Here is a 13,307-nt window from a genome sequence, read left to right as displayed (position 1 = left end):
TCCTTTCTTATAAGCCTTGACCACTGTAGTACTCAGCGAATACTGCTGTAAGACCTCAGTTACTGCTTGGACCAAGACAGCAGGAACAAGTTTGGATCTCTATCCCTACTGCTACTGCCTTATAACCAATCACCTTGCCATCTCCTGGATAGAAACTGTGGGTTTCTACCACATTCCCTGACTGTGTTTGATGCATTGTGCTTGAGCATCTTGAGTCTTCTTTTAACACCTTATTCTCAAAAACACAAACCTGATCATGTTGATTCCCTATTTAAAACTCTCCACTAGTTTCCCACTCTCTTCCAGCAGGATGTCTAAGGCTCTTCATGCCCCAGCCCTTCTTGTTCCTCCAGTCTTATCTCCCATCACTCCACACCTTCCTTAATCCCTACTTTTGACTCAGCCAAGCTATTAAAGCTCCCTGTAGATGCTACACTCTTCAATGCCTTGGCACATACTGCTACTTTTGCCTGGAAAATCTTTCTCCCAGCCCTGTCCTCCAGGGAAACTCCAACTACTCCTTTGACCTCAACTCACATTCAGCTTTCCTGGAACCAGCCCCATCAATATTCCCAATTATGTTATACTCTCCTATGGCCCTCTGTGAAATGATCAGAGTACTTATCTCACTACTATAATTGTCTGGCTATTCCACTAAACTGTAAAGACCGAAAAGATGGCAACTTAAAAAAAAAAAAAAATTCTGTATTCCCACACTCCAGCATAGTGCATTGCACATGGCCAACACAATAAATGTTCGCTGAATGATTGTGAATTTCCCGTATTGATTAATGAGTGTCTTTATACAAAAAAAAAAATACCCATCTCAGTGCAGCTTGGCATGAGACAAAAATAGCATGGAACACACAAAAGAGGATATGTAGGACTTAAACATGGAGGAGAATCCTGAAAACACCAGAACAGCAACAATTTCTTAATCACAAAAGATAAGGGTCTTCCCCAATTCCTTAGTGAAAAGGAAAATTGGAAATAACATTAGAACCTGGCCAGGTGCAGTGTGAAGTGGCTCATGCCTATAATCCCAACATCTTGGGAAGCCGAAATGGGAGTATCACTTGAGCCCAGGAGCTCAAAACCAGCCTGGGTAATATAGTGAAACCTAGTCTCCACAAAAAAATTATTTTTTAATTTAACCAATGGTGGCACATGCCTGCAGTCCCAACTACTTGGGAGGCTGAAGTGGGAGGATCGCTTGAGCCTGAGAGGCGGAGGTTGCACTGAACCAAGATTGCACCAGTGCACTCCAGCCTGGGCAACAAAGCAAGATCTTGGAGAAATGAAGCAAATCTATAATTCAGAGAAAAAAAAATATAAAAAAAAAAAAAAAAAAAAAAAAATAAAAAAAAAAAAAAAAAAAAAAAAAAAAAAAACATAGAACCTACCAACATAGGATCTGTGATTTATTACAGATAATTATGTTTCCATTTAAATTACACTAAATTTTATATAATCCTTTCCTTCATTGAGTCATTTTTAGCTAAGCCTTTTTGTTGTGTTCAAGCACTTTTAGCTAAACTGTGTGGATGGCAAATGCAGTTAAAGTTCTGACGCCCAGAGTGGGAAGACCAGGAAAGGAGCAGATTTTCCCAAATGGTACCTTTACATGGCTTGTATTTCTGCTTGGGAGTGCTACCAGGACCACATTCACAGCCACTACCACATTTGCTCCTCATAGCCGCACTGAGCACTAAGCCGAGGAGGTATTATTATCTCCATTTCCGAAATGAGGAAACGAAAACTCTAAGATGAAATAAGTTGATTTTTGTTCCTCCTGCCTGGGACCGACAGGCATAACAGCAGCAGCTTCAGCAATATTCCTGCACCTGCCTTAGTCCAGTCCCTCCCATGGTAATAATCCCCAAATTTTGGAGCTAAGAAGCTTCAGTAATCATCTGGCTCAAGCCTCCATGTTTCACAGTGAACTCATGTTTCCCACACTTTAACCAACCTGAGGGAGGAAAAGCAAGGGAGATTGGCCAGAAACCAGCTCCTTAAATCCCTCGGTTTCCCCAGCAGGGGCCCAGGGGGCATCCTGTGCTCTTGCCAGTCACTGAGATTTTCCTCTGCAGTTGCTGGTATCCATCTGCTCCACTTGTGGCCTTAGCTCATCTCCGCTACTGTGGCCCCTAACCTCAATGTATTTGAATAACAGAAACTGAGCACCAGAGCAGTGATATGACTTGTCCTATGACTTCAGGGAGGAGAGTTCAGATACTGAATTTGACATCAGTTCTTCTGACTGCCAGTGAAGAGGTCTGTTTACCATTCCATGCTGTCTTTTAAAAGGCAACAGAAGCTGGGGCACGTCAAACAGCATCATATCACATTAAGAGCTTTGCTGATACTGCTTTGAATATCAAATATTATAGCCACACTTTATCAAAACGCTAAAATGGAATTTCAACATCCTTTGAGCATGGAGAATTTTTAATCAAAAAAGACTCTACAAAAAGGAAATTAAAAATACAAACAGACACCCAAACAGGAAAACTAGAGGCAATGTGCTGCTATAGAAAGAGGGTGTAAGACAAACCACAAAAATCTATCAGCAAAGCCACTTCTAATTCTAGCTCCAGGAGCCATTTGCAACAGAAACAATGCCCATGCTGCTCCCGCAGAGAAGCCGGGTGAGCAGTAAGCCCAGCCCACAGAAAGTGTAGGCCAAAAAGTCACAAGCTATTAACTTGAGATGAACTAAGGACTACAAACTGTAAGCAGAAAGTAACAGAGCCCTCAGTTAATCTGCAGAGATTAACTGCGTGCTCACTAATTTCTCTTCACAATCGTCCAATAAGCATGGTCCAGTGTTTTAAAGTAGATCAAGATACTGGCTCCTTGCCCTGCAATGCTGCAGAGACCAGGCAGCAGGTGTCTCAGGGAGAGAACACAGTGCTGTCAGTGAGTTCCCAAAAACACCCCAAGATTGGATGGGTGTGCGTGTGTGTTTACACACAATCATCTATGGGCGTTATAAGATATCCATTACATAGCCCTATAGGGCCTAGCTCACAGAAATCACTAAATTAAGTTGACCCAATATTAATAATAGCCAATAATTATTGAGCATTTTAAGGTATTATCTCCTTTAATCCTTTCAATAACCTTGTTGAACTATACACTTTCATTGTGCTCAATTTACTGCTTGTACAGAAAGATGAAGGGGGCCAGGTGTAAGACTCACACCTGTAGTCCCAGAACTTTGGGAGGCTGAATTGGGAGGATCACTTGAAGCCTAGGAGTTAGAGACTAGTCTGACCAAGATGGCAAAACCGTGTCTCTACAAAAAAAAAATATTAAAACATTAGCCAGGCGTGGCGGGGCGAGCCTGTAGTCCCAGCTACCTGAAAGGTTGAGATGGAGGATCACGTGAGCCCAAGGCTGCAGTGAGCCATGATAGAACATCTGCACCGCAGCCTGGGCAACAGAGTGAGATCCTGTCTTAAAAAATAGAGAAAGAAAAAAGAAAGGTAGGAAAGAAAAAAGGAAGGAGGGAGAAAGAAAAGAAAAGAAAGAAGAGAAAGAAAGAAGGAAAGAAAGAGAGAAAAAAGAAAGAGAGAGAGAAAGAAAGAGAAGGGAGGGAGGGAAGGAAGGAAGGAAGGAGGGAGGGAAGGGAGGGGGAGGGGGAAGAGAGAGAAAGAAAGAAAGAAAGAAAAGAAAAAAAGAGAAAAAAAGAAAAAGGAAGAAAGAACAAAGAAAGAAAAGAAGGGAGGGAGGGAGGGAAGGAAGAAAGGAAGGAAGGGAGAGAGAAAGAAAGAGAAAGAAGAAAGAAAGAGAGAGAGAGCGAGAAAGGTGAAGTGACTTGCCCAATGTCATATGGCTAGTAAATATCTGAACTGGAGATTCACCAGCTGGCTCTAAAGCCGAAACTCTAACACTGCAGACCTAAGGGCTCCCCAACTCTGGGTTTTATTCCTCAGTAAATACACACCTCTCTGATTCTGAGAGAGACTAAGATGCAAAGCGTTTATTGTTTATTTTTTAAAATAATATAGCTTCCATTTATTGAGCATGTACTATGTGCCAGACACTGTTCTAGGTACTGTATTATTTCATCTAACCCTTAACAACAATCCAATAAGGTATGCACTATTGTTATTCCCAAGTTACAAATGAGGATACTGAGGCCTAGCATGGTATGGTAACTAATTGTTCAGAAGCAAAGATAGAAAATGGTAGACGTGCCTGAATGTAACATGAAAGATTGCATAAGGAGTCTCCTTGCTTATACCTACAGCTGGTACAATCAGCCAGTACTGTGTTGATAAATGTTTAACAACTGGATGTTCAGGGAAGAAATAAAGGGCCCTCAGCTCCAGGCAAGATGGTAAACGTACTCCACCCACTCTTTCCTATTGGACAAAATTCAAATGGCCTGCTACTATCTACTTTTCAGCATCTTCAAAATGATTTGAAGATGCTGAAAAGTAGATAGTAGCAGGCCATTGGGGGAAGAAAACCTGCATCCAAAGTATCACCAAATCAATGGTGAGTTTACTACCACCCCCAAACCTACCCACCCCTCCATCTCCGAGATATTCCTCAGCCTAAACACAACACAGCCCGAAACCTGGAAGTAGGCATCAGCACAGAGAAAGCTCCAGGAAAAACTCATTTCTGGCTTAAGGAGGAGGAGAAGAAACTCCTCATTGTCAAAGAGGTCTCTGTCTCTGTCTCTCTCTCTCCCCCTCCACTGTCTCTCTCTCCATTGTCTCCCCCTCTCCATTCTCCCTCTCTCTCCATTCTCTCTCTGTCTCCATTCTCTCTCTCAGTTTTTCTCTCTCTGTCTCCATTCTCTCTCTCAGTTTCTCTCTCTCTCTCTCTGTCTCTCTCTCTTTGTCTCTCCCTCTCTCCATTCTCTAATGACCTAATCCTCTGGCAGCTCACCAGTAGTGGTAGCAGAAGAGCCTGCATGGGCCCAAACTTTCCTTTTTAATTGGTGGACCTATGACACCAAGAAGGTGGGTTAAAGCCATCTCCAAACCATGCTCTTTTGTTGTTATTGTTTTACTGTTCTACTCAGAAAAGTGTATAGCAGAGTGAAGGAACTGAAACCCCTGATTCCTGGCTAAAGGACCAAAAAAGGAGCCCCAAGAAACCATAACATATCAGGGAGATTGCAGAGAGGGAGGAGCTCAGGAAAGTGATCCCATAAAGTACTGCTTGGGCTCACCCCAGCTGTGCGTGTGTGCATCTCATCCTAATCACTCTGATCCTAAAGACCCTGCCAAAAACTTCAAGAACTGAACCACAAGACGGGCCAATACTCAGGTCTCAAATTAATCACTGAATGGCACAAGTGTAGGACAGATTCAAATAGCAATGCAAAGGTTTGAAAATGGAACTGAACTACAGCCACAAGAGGTGGGCTGGAAACTACAGGTCAACTGTAGCCAGGTCAATTGCCTGCTAAAATATTAACATCTTTCATAGGACTTAAACAAGACCTAGAGTCTTATAACATCATATTCAAAATGTCCAGGAGACAATAAAAATACTTGGAATATGAAGAGCCGGAAAAATCTCAATTTAAATGACAGCAGACAATCAGCAGATGCCAGTGTCAAAATAACACACATGTAGTAATTATCTGACAATAACTTTAAAACTGCTATTATAAAAATGCTCTTGTATGCAATTGTAAACATTATTGCAACAATTGAGAAAATAGAAAATCTCAAAAAGGAACAGAAGATATAAAAGAGAAGAAAACATAAAATTTATTTCTTTATTTGTTTCCTTTTGAGACAGAGCCTCGCTCTGTTGCCCAGGCTGGAGTGCAGTAACGCGATCTCACAGTGGCGCACTACAACCTCCACTTCCCAGGCTCAAGCAATTCTCCTGCTCAGCCTCCCGAGGGACGCACCACCAGGCCCAGCTAAATTTTTTGTATTTTTAGTAGAGAAAAGGTTTCATCATGTTGGCCGTGCTGGCTGGTCTTGAACTCCTGACTTCAAGTAATTCGCCTGCCTCAGCCTCCCAAAGTGCTGGGATTACAGGCATGAGCCATCACACCCACCCCAAATGTAAAATTTAGAAATGAAAAACACAAAACCCAAAATTTAAAACTGACTCTAAGGTATCAATAGCAGAGTGGAGATGACAGAGGAAAGAGGCAATGAATTTAAAGGTCAATCAATAGAAATTATCCAATTAAACAAGAAAAAGGAAAGAGACTTTTAAAAAATATCTCTTAGTGTTTGCTGGTTTCTATACTGAAAATATTTCCACCATGGGCAATGTAAAGGTACCAACTAGCCATCAATTAATGCATAGTTAGGAAGAGATGCACACAACTGGCTCTTACCCACAAACAGTGCTCACTCCCCAGCCCAAAGCAGCAGTACTGGGGGCTACTGAGTCTCAGCCTTCTGGCCACACACACCCTGAGGTTGTTGGTCTCCTTTTTAGGCACTCTCAGCTCCATCTAAGCTGTCTCTGGTGTTCTCCCCAACCTGATTTCAAATGGATAAACATGGACAGCAGGCATATGGTAGGATTGCCAGTGCCATCCCCTCCACCTCTAGAGGAAGTCTGTAGGTATGAGACAGCATTACTCCAACAAGAAAATGAGCTAAATGACTTCAGCTAAAGCCAACAGTACATTTCTCAAATTAGGAGCCTGATGTCTGACACAGATAAAATGTGAAAAACATAACCTAGATGAGCAAGTCCAGGGTGGGTGCATACCCTATGTATGCAATGGCAAAGCTGGGCTTAGAATTAGTCCTTAGGTCTGTCCTGCTATTCTGGATCTTTGGACCAAAAGCCACTGTAGGATTCCAAATACAACCCCATGTTAAAATTACTCAGCACCCTCAAGAAAGGCTGGCAAATATGGTAGGATGAAAGTTTCAGGGACAGGGATGATATTCTGCATAAGACTCAGTTATTTGCCAACAAGCAAAGTTTCATGGTAGGGACAGTTCTGAAATTCTTACACAGGGCTCCATGGCATCAAAGATCCAAGATCTAGAGTCCCTGCAATGGCTTATGAGTATTAAATCTTCAAGGCCACAAATATCCCAGAAAATTCCTCTTTAACCTAACCATCTCACTTGTACACAAGACTCAAAGGTCCAGAGAGAACAAATGACTTTCTCAAGGTCATAAAACTAATGAGCCAGAACAAAAAACAAGGTCTCCTGCTTCCCAGTCCCATGGTTTTTTCCTGACATCACACTTCCTCTTACACTTCCTTCCCTGAACAAGATTTATCCTGCCAATGGTAACAAAGATGAAAAAGTCTTTGTGTGGTTTAGAGGGGAATTAAAAAAAAAAAAAAAAAAAAAAAAACCTAGTGGGCCAGTCACCGTTGGCTCTGATAGCATCAAGGAGGAGGTCAAGCTAGTGATATTCTTGTGTAAGCTAGAAAATGGAAATGCATTGTGAATCGAGGAATTTGGATAATCCTCTCTAAGAAATTAGCAGGTGCACTGTTTTGAGAAGTGCTCAGGGTGCAGCTGCGGTGTTATTATGGAACTGCTGGGAAAGGTCAGTGCCCAAGGTGGTAAATGTATCCTGGGTGCTCCCTGCTACCACCCCGCGTCTGTAGCATACCCTGCCAAATCTGGCCAATTGTTTGACAAGGCAGCTGTGTGCGTGCCTGTTAATTACACTGTGGAGCACCAAAGTGCAGTGTCAGGCAGCTGCCTAGAATATCAAAAGGCTGCCAGTGAAACAGGCCAACTATAAGGGCTCTCTTCAGAGAAGTCCATACAGCAGCTGACTCTCCCGCCCCACCTGCCCCTGCCCTCGCCTACACAGCCCCCTTTAAAGTCCCCTTATGAAGGTTGGAATTATATATTTTCACAGAGTTACGTTAGAATCCTTAATGGAACCAGTGTTGCTGATCTTTCTAACATGCCTGAACGGGATGAATGTGAATACTGTCTTACATTTCTGCCTCTCTTAACGGTAATATTTCCCTTGAAACCAACATATCCTTTGCAATAATATATTTAGCCCATCTGATTATGATTAGTTTCAACTAATTCTATGCTTCCAAAATAATGACAGCTAACACTTACAAGGGGCTCCATATGTGCCAGGCACTTTATATAAAGTAATTTATTTACTCTTCGCAATAACCCCAGGTAGAAGCTATTATTATCCCCATTTTATAGATGAGGAAACTGAGACTTAGGGGTTAAGTAGTTTGTCTATATCACACAGCCAGTACATAGCAGAGCTGGTATTCAAACCTAGGCATGTGCCTCCTCCATGCTCTTAACCACTATGTTATACTGCCTCAACCAAAGCTAATGGTGCGGACCCATCATCCACCATTAATCTAGCATCTATAATGTGCCTATGTTTGATATTTTGTTCTACTTGCTGCCTTGAGAGCCAAGTCAATTTTCTGCAACTCTTTTACCACAAATACAAGAAGGGAAAATTCAGTGCCCTGGGGTGACACTGGGTGATCAAAATTGACTGGGGTGATCAAAGAAGTCTTCGTGGAAGAGGCAGATTTTGAGTTGGACCTTGAAAGGTTGAATTCTGCCTATCAGAGGCTAAAGGAGTTAGAAAGAACAGGTTACATCTGGCAAAGGGACCAATGTGAGCAAATTCACACTGGTAGGAATGTTCACAGGAAATAAGCTGTGAGACTGAGGCACTGCTAGGGTGCCTGGATCACAAAGAGATTTAGCCCCAATGTGAAAGATGAACTGATAGACTGGTATATGAAGAAGAAGGAGAAGGAAGAAAAAAAGATAAAAGGTGAAGCGTACATATGTGTCTCTGTGTGTCTGCATGCATGTGTATGTACATGTGTGTACATGTGTGTATAAGTGTATGTGTGTGCATGTGTGTGTACATGTGCATATGTGTCAGTATGTGTGTATTTGTGTGTATGTGTGTGCACATTTGATATGTCCATGTATGTGTATATATGTGTGTGCATGGGTCTGTATGTGTGTGCGCACATGTGTGTACATGTACACATGTGTATGTATGTGTGTGCATATGTATGTGTCTGCATGTGTGTCTGTGTCTGTGTGCATGTGTGTGTGCATGTGTGTGTATACATGTGTGTGTGTATACATGTGTGTGTGTTTGTGTATGCATGCATATGTGTGTGTATGTGTGTGTGTGTAAAATAAGAAAAAGCTGGAGAAGCAATCATTCACCCACAGTTTGTTTTCTCTACCCCCTCCTTCCACCAAGACTCTGTTCACATGAATAATTCACTGCCAAGCAAAAGCCTGATAGTGTTGCATTTATAATTCTCTGCAAGTTAAAATCCACGTGATTACAATTTTCTATTTCTGCCCCCTCAAAACAGGATTAAACTTTTTATGAAATTCTAATGCCTAATCTAATGTTCTAGCTTACTGAAAGCCACCTGAAATGCAGCCACAGCAGTGCATTTTCCACACTCTTAAAGCTTACTTCCTTTCAATACTTTCAACTGTTATTTTTGCCTTTTGTAAAAAAAAATTGACATATTGTTTACATGCAGTAAAATTCATCTTTTGTTAAATTAGTTCTATGTGTTGACAAACTTCCAACAAAATCAAGGTATAAAACCGTTCCATCACCACACACAATTACCTCATGCTGCCCCTTTGTCCCCACCTGCAGCTCCTAGCAACCACTGATCTATTTTCAAATAAATGGAATTATACAGTATGCAGCTTCTTTCACTTAGCATAAAGCATTGGAGTTTCATCCATTTTGTTATGTGAATCAGCTGTCTGTTCATTTTTGTTGCTGAGTAGGATTCTACTTTATGAATGTCCTAAAACTTGTGACCATTCACTAGTTGTAAGACATTTGAGTGGTTTCCAGTTTTTAGCAGTTATGAATAAAGCTGCTATAGACATTGGCATATAGGATTTTGTATAAATATAAGTTTTTATTTCACTTGGGTGAATACTTATCTGACAAAAGGCTTATATCCAGTACATATAAAGAACTCTGAAAACTCAATAATAAGAAAATAAATATTCCAATTTTTCACAAAAGTCAAAATATTTCAACAGACACTTCATCAAAGAAGATATACTGATGGCAAATAAGCATATGAAAAGATGGCCAATATAATTACTTGTTAAGGAAACACAGACTAAAACCAAGATGATATACCACTGTGTACCTATTAGAATATTTTTTAAAAATTAAACTGAAAATACCCAGTGCTGGCAAGAGTACAGAACTACAGGAAATCTCACATATTGATGGTAGAAATTCAAAATGGTACAGCCACTTCGGAAAACAGTTCAGTATGTTTAACTTATAAAGTTAAACATAAACTTGCCATACATTCCAGCAATTCCACTACTAGGTATTTACCCAAGTGTTTTCAATCACATTTTCCAAGATGGTTTTTTTCCTGCCTTCTTAATCAGAGTAAAGTGAATATAACCTAATTATAGTTTGATGGCTTGGGTCTAGCATTATAAGCACTATTGGGTTATACTGGGATCCTGCTTTAATGTATGGCTTCCAGAAAGAAAAAAAGCTGTGTCTACTTTATACCACTTCATGTTCTAAGTACTGAGAATACATATAGAGAGGCAAGAGAGTCCCTACCTTAACAGGTGGAGATAACACTCAAGGCTGTTATGGCCCATATGATTTTTTGTCTTTCACTCAATGGCCTCTGACTCCTAAGCTTTTCCCAGTTTTTGCATATGTCTTTTAAAATTCTATTCCACCCTTGCATTCAAGATTTTGGCTGTTATTTCTCCTGATTCTCAGTGGAGCTGCTGCTAATAGCCTCTCATCTAATTTGCTGTGGGCCAGCAAACCAGATAATGAAGTCTATTAGAATTGTGTACAAAATAAGGTTACTGAGTAAAGTTAAGATCTGACTGCCTCTCTTGATGCTTCTCCTACAGGATAAAGTCCATGGACTTGATGATAGTTATTTTGACCTCTTAAAGGCCTTCTTTTTTCCCTTCCAGGTTCTGGTCATCTTCCAGAAAGGCCATCCAAGATTATTGGCAGTCTAAACTACAGAGAATGGGGATGTTACCAGAGTTCACATCTACCTAATCTAATCTGTTGAAATCTTTGCTCTATCTTCATGCTGTGCAGAGGAAACGTGAGCTTTATGATCTAGAAAAGCTAGCGTTGTATAACCTTAGTGTAGTTAATAACAGAACAATAGAGAACACGCAATTAACCCAAAAAGCAAAGGCAAGGCCTGTTAGGATAAGAAAACGAGTGAAGATAAAAATATATGCCAAGTTTTGCCTCCTACGCTCAAAAGCGTCTATTTCTCGTGGGGACTACTGTATTTCAAAGAAAGTACAAGTTTTTTTTTTAAGTGTGTATATCCCATTTTCTATCCATCTTGAACGGAAAGTCATTCAGAGCATGTATCAGCCTCTCACTACAATTTACAATTGTCCTTCTAGATTTGAAAGCCTTTGTGACCTCACAGAGGGACTGAATTACAACTAAAATTTAGTAGCAGTAACAGCTATTCCTATAGATGCCTTGTTTTTCCTCTTCCACCTTATTAGAGTAAATCTTCAGAAATTCAAGTAAAGAAATTTAAGAAGGTAAGAAACTACTTACCTTCTTAAATAATCTCTGCTTTATCAAACAGAATCAGACCTTCTATTGTCTTCCTTTTTAAAAAATCAGTGAGTTTTGGGCAAGGTCTGCTAGAGAAAGGAGTCTAAGATTCATCTTTGCTTTATGCCAAAAACATTGTCTCAAATACATCAGCGATTTCCATTCCAAAGAAGAGTTCAGTCACTTGCTGAATAAAATAATTTTCCACAGCACAGGAAATGAGGAGATTGGATATTCTATCAGATGGGCAACTGAACAAACAGGGCTCCAGGTGGCTAATGTCACAGGGATGAAGGCACCCAGGGGAATAAGGAGGCTTTGGGGTTTCAATGGCCTTCTCTTCATCAACATCCAACACAATGTAATTGCATTTCCACCATTATAGCAGGACTTTTCCAACCATCCCCCAGATAATAATCTATTCTAATGTAATGCAGTTTCTTTAGAAGGACACAATTTATTGCAATACTGAGCTATTTATTTCCTTCCTTTCCTTTAATTATCTATCTTTGACCTTAGTCTGAAAAAAAAAAAAAACCCCACAAAGAAAAACCTCTCTTTTCCTTGGCCAGTTCTAGCTAGTGGTACTATATTGAAGAAAATGGAACCCTGTTAATTATATGAAAGATTTTAAAAGGTTGAGAAATTATTTTGTGCATTTTATTTTAATTAAAATTGACTATGACATTTTTCTTTCTGAAAAACATCATTTCTAGGCTCTGCTTCTGACGTAATTGCATGCTTTTTAAAAACATCCCTAAATGACTTTGTGTCAGCAAAGTGATTAATAGCATTCACCACTCATAAAAAAATAACTCATTTATGTTAGCTACATTTAGATAGCTCTCAATGGAACATGAAGCTAAGTTGATTAACTTAGCTGAGCACCATACTGCTTACGGCACACTTTCTTCAAAACCCTTAAATCATGCTAAGGAAATCTTAGTTTTTTGTGTGATCATGGTGTTGTGGTTATGTTTTTATAAAAAATATTTATGTTTTAGGGACACATATATGAAACAATAGAATGCCTAGGATTTGCTTCCAAACAATATGGGGGAAATGGGGCATGAGATTAAATGAGAGTGGCCATAAGATGACAATTGCTGCAGCAGGATGATAGCTGCATGAGGAATTGCCATATTGTTCTGTTTACTTTTGTATATGTTCAACATTTTCCATAGTAAAAAGGTGAAAACCTTTAATCACTCTAATGCCGAAAAATGTATCAACTTTTTGAGACAGAAAGACTAAAGGGGAAATAAACTTATAAAGAAAAAGAAAAAATTTTTTAAGTATCAGCTCCTTAGTCTGTCTTTCAAAGCCTTGGTTACACTTTGCATTTACCCAGCTAATTTGTAAACCTAGCCTCTCCCTGTTCTAACTCATGCAACCTCTGCACCAGTCAAACTGGACTGCTGACGATCTACTGAACATATCTGGTATATTTCCACTTCTGGATTTTAGCACATTTGATCCCCTCTGCCAGAAGTGTCTTGCATTTCCCATAGCTATCTCTATCTGTCAAATTCCATCCAGTTCCATATCAAATGTCACTTGTTCCATAAAGGCTTGCATTAGCCCCTCATTGGAAATCAAATCTTTTCCCACCATAGTCTGTTTGCATTGTCTGTTTAATTATTACATGATTACTTCATTAAATGAGGTATAAATTTAAAAGTAAAATTGTTCAGGCCGGGCGCGGTGGCTCAAGCCTGTAATCCCAGCACTTTGGGAGGCCGAGGCGGGTGGATCAC

Source organism: Cebus imitator, unplaced genomic scaffold (genome assembly GCF_001604975.1).
Source record: "Cebus imitator isolate Cc_AM_T3 unplaced genomic scaffold, Cebus_imitator-1.0 Scaffold445, whole genome shotgun sequence".
Lineage (NCBI taxonomy): Eukaryota > Metazoa > Chordata > Mammalia > Primates > Cebidae > Cebus > Cebus imitator.
Note: the sequence above shows the minus strand (reverse complement) of the source record.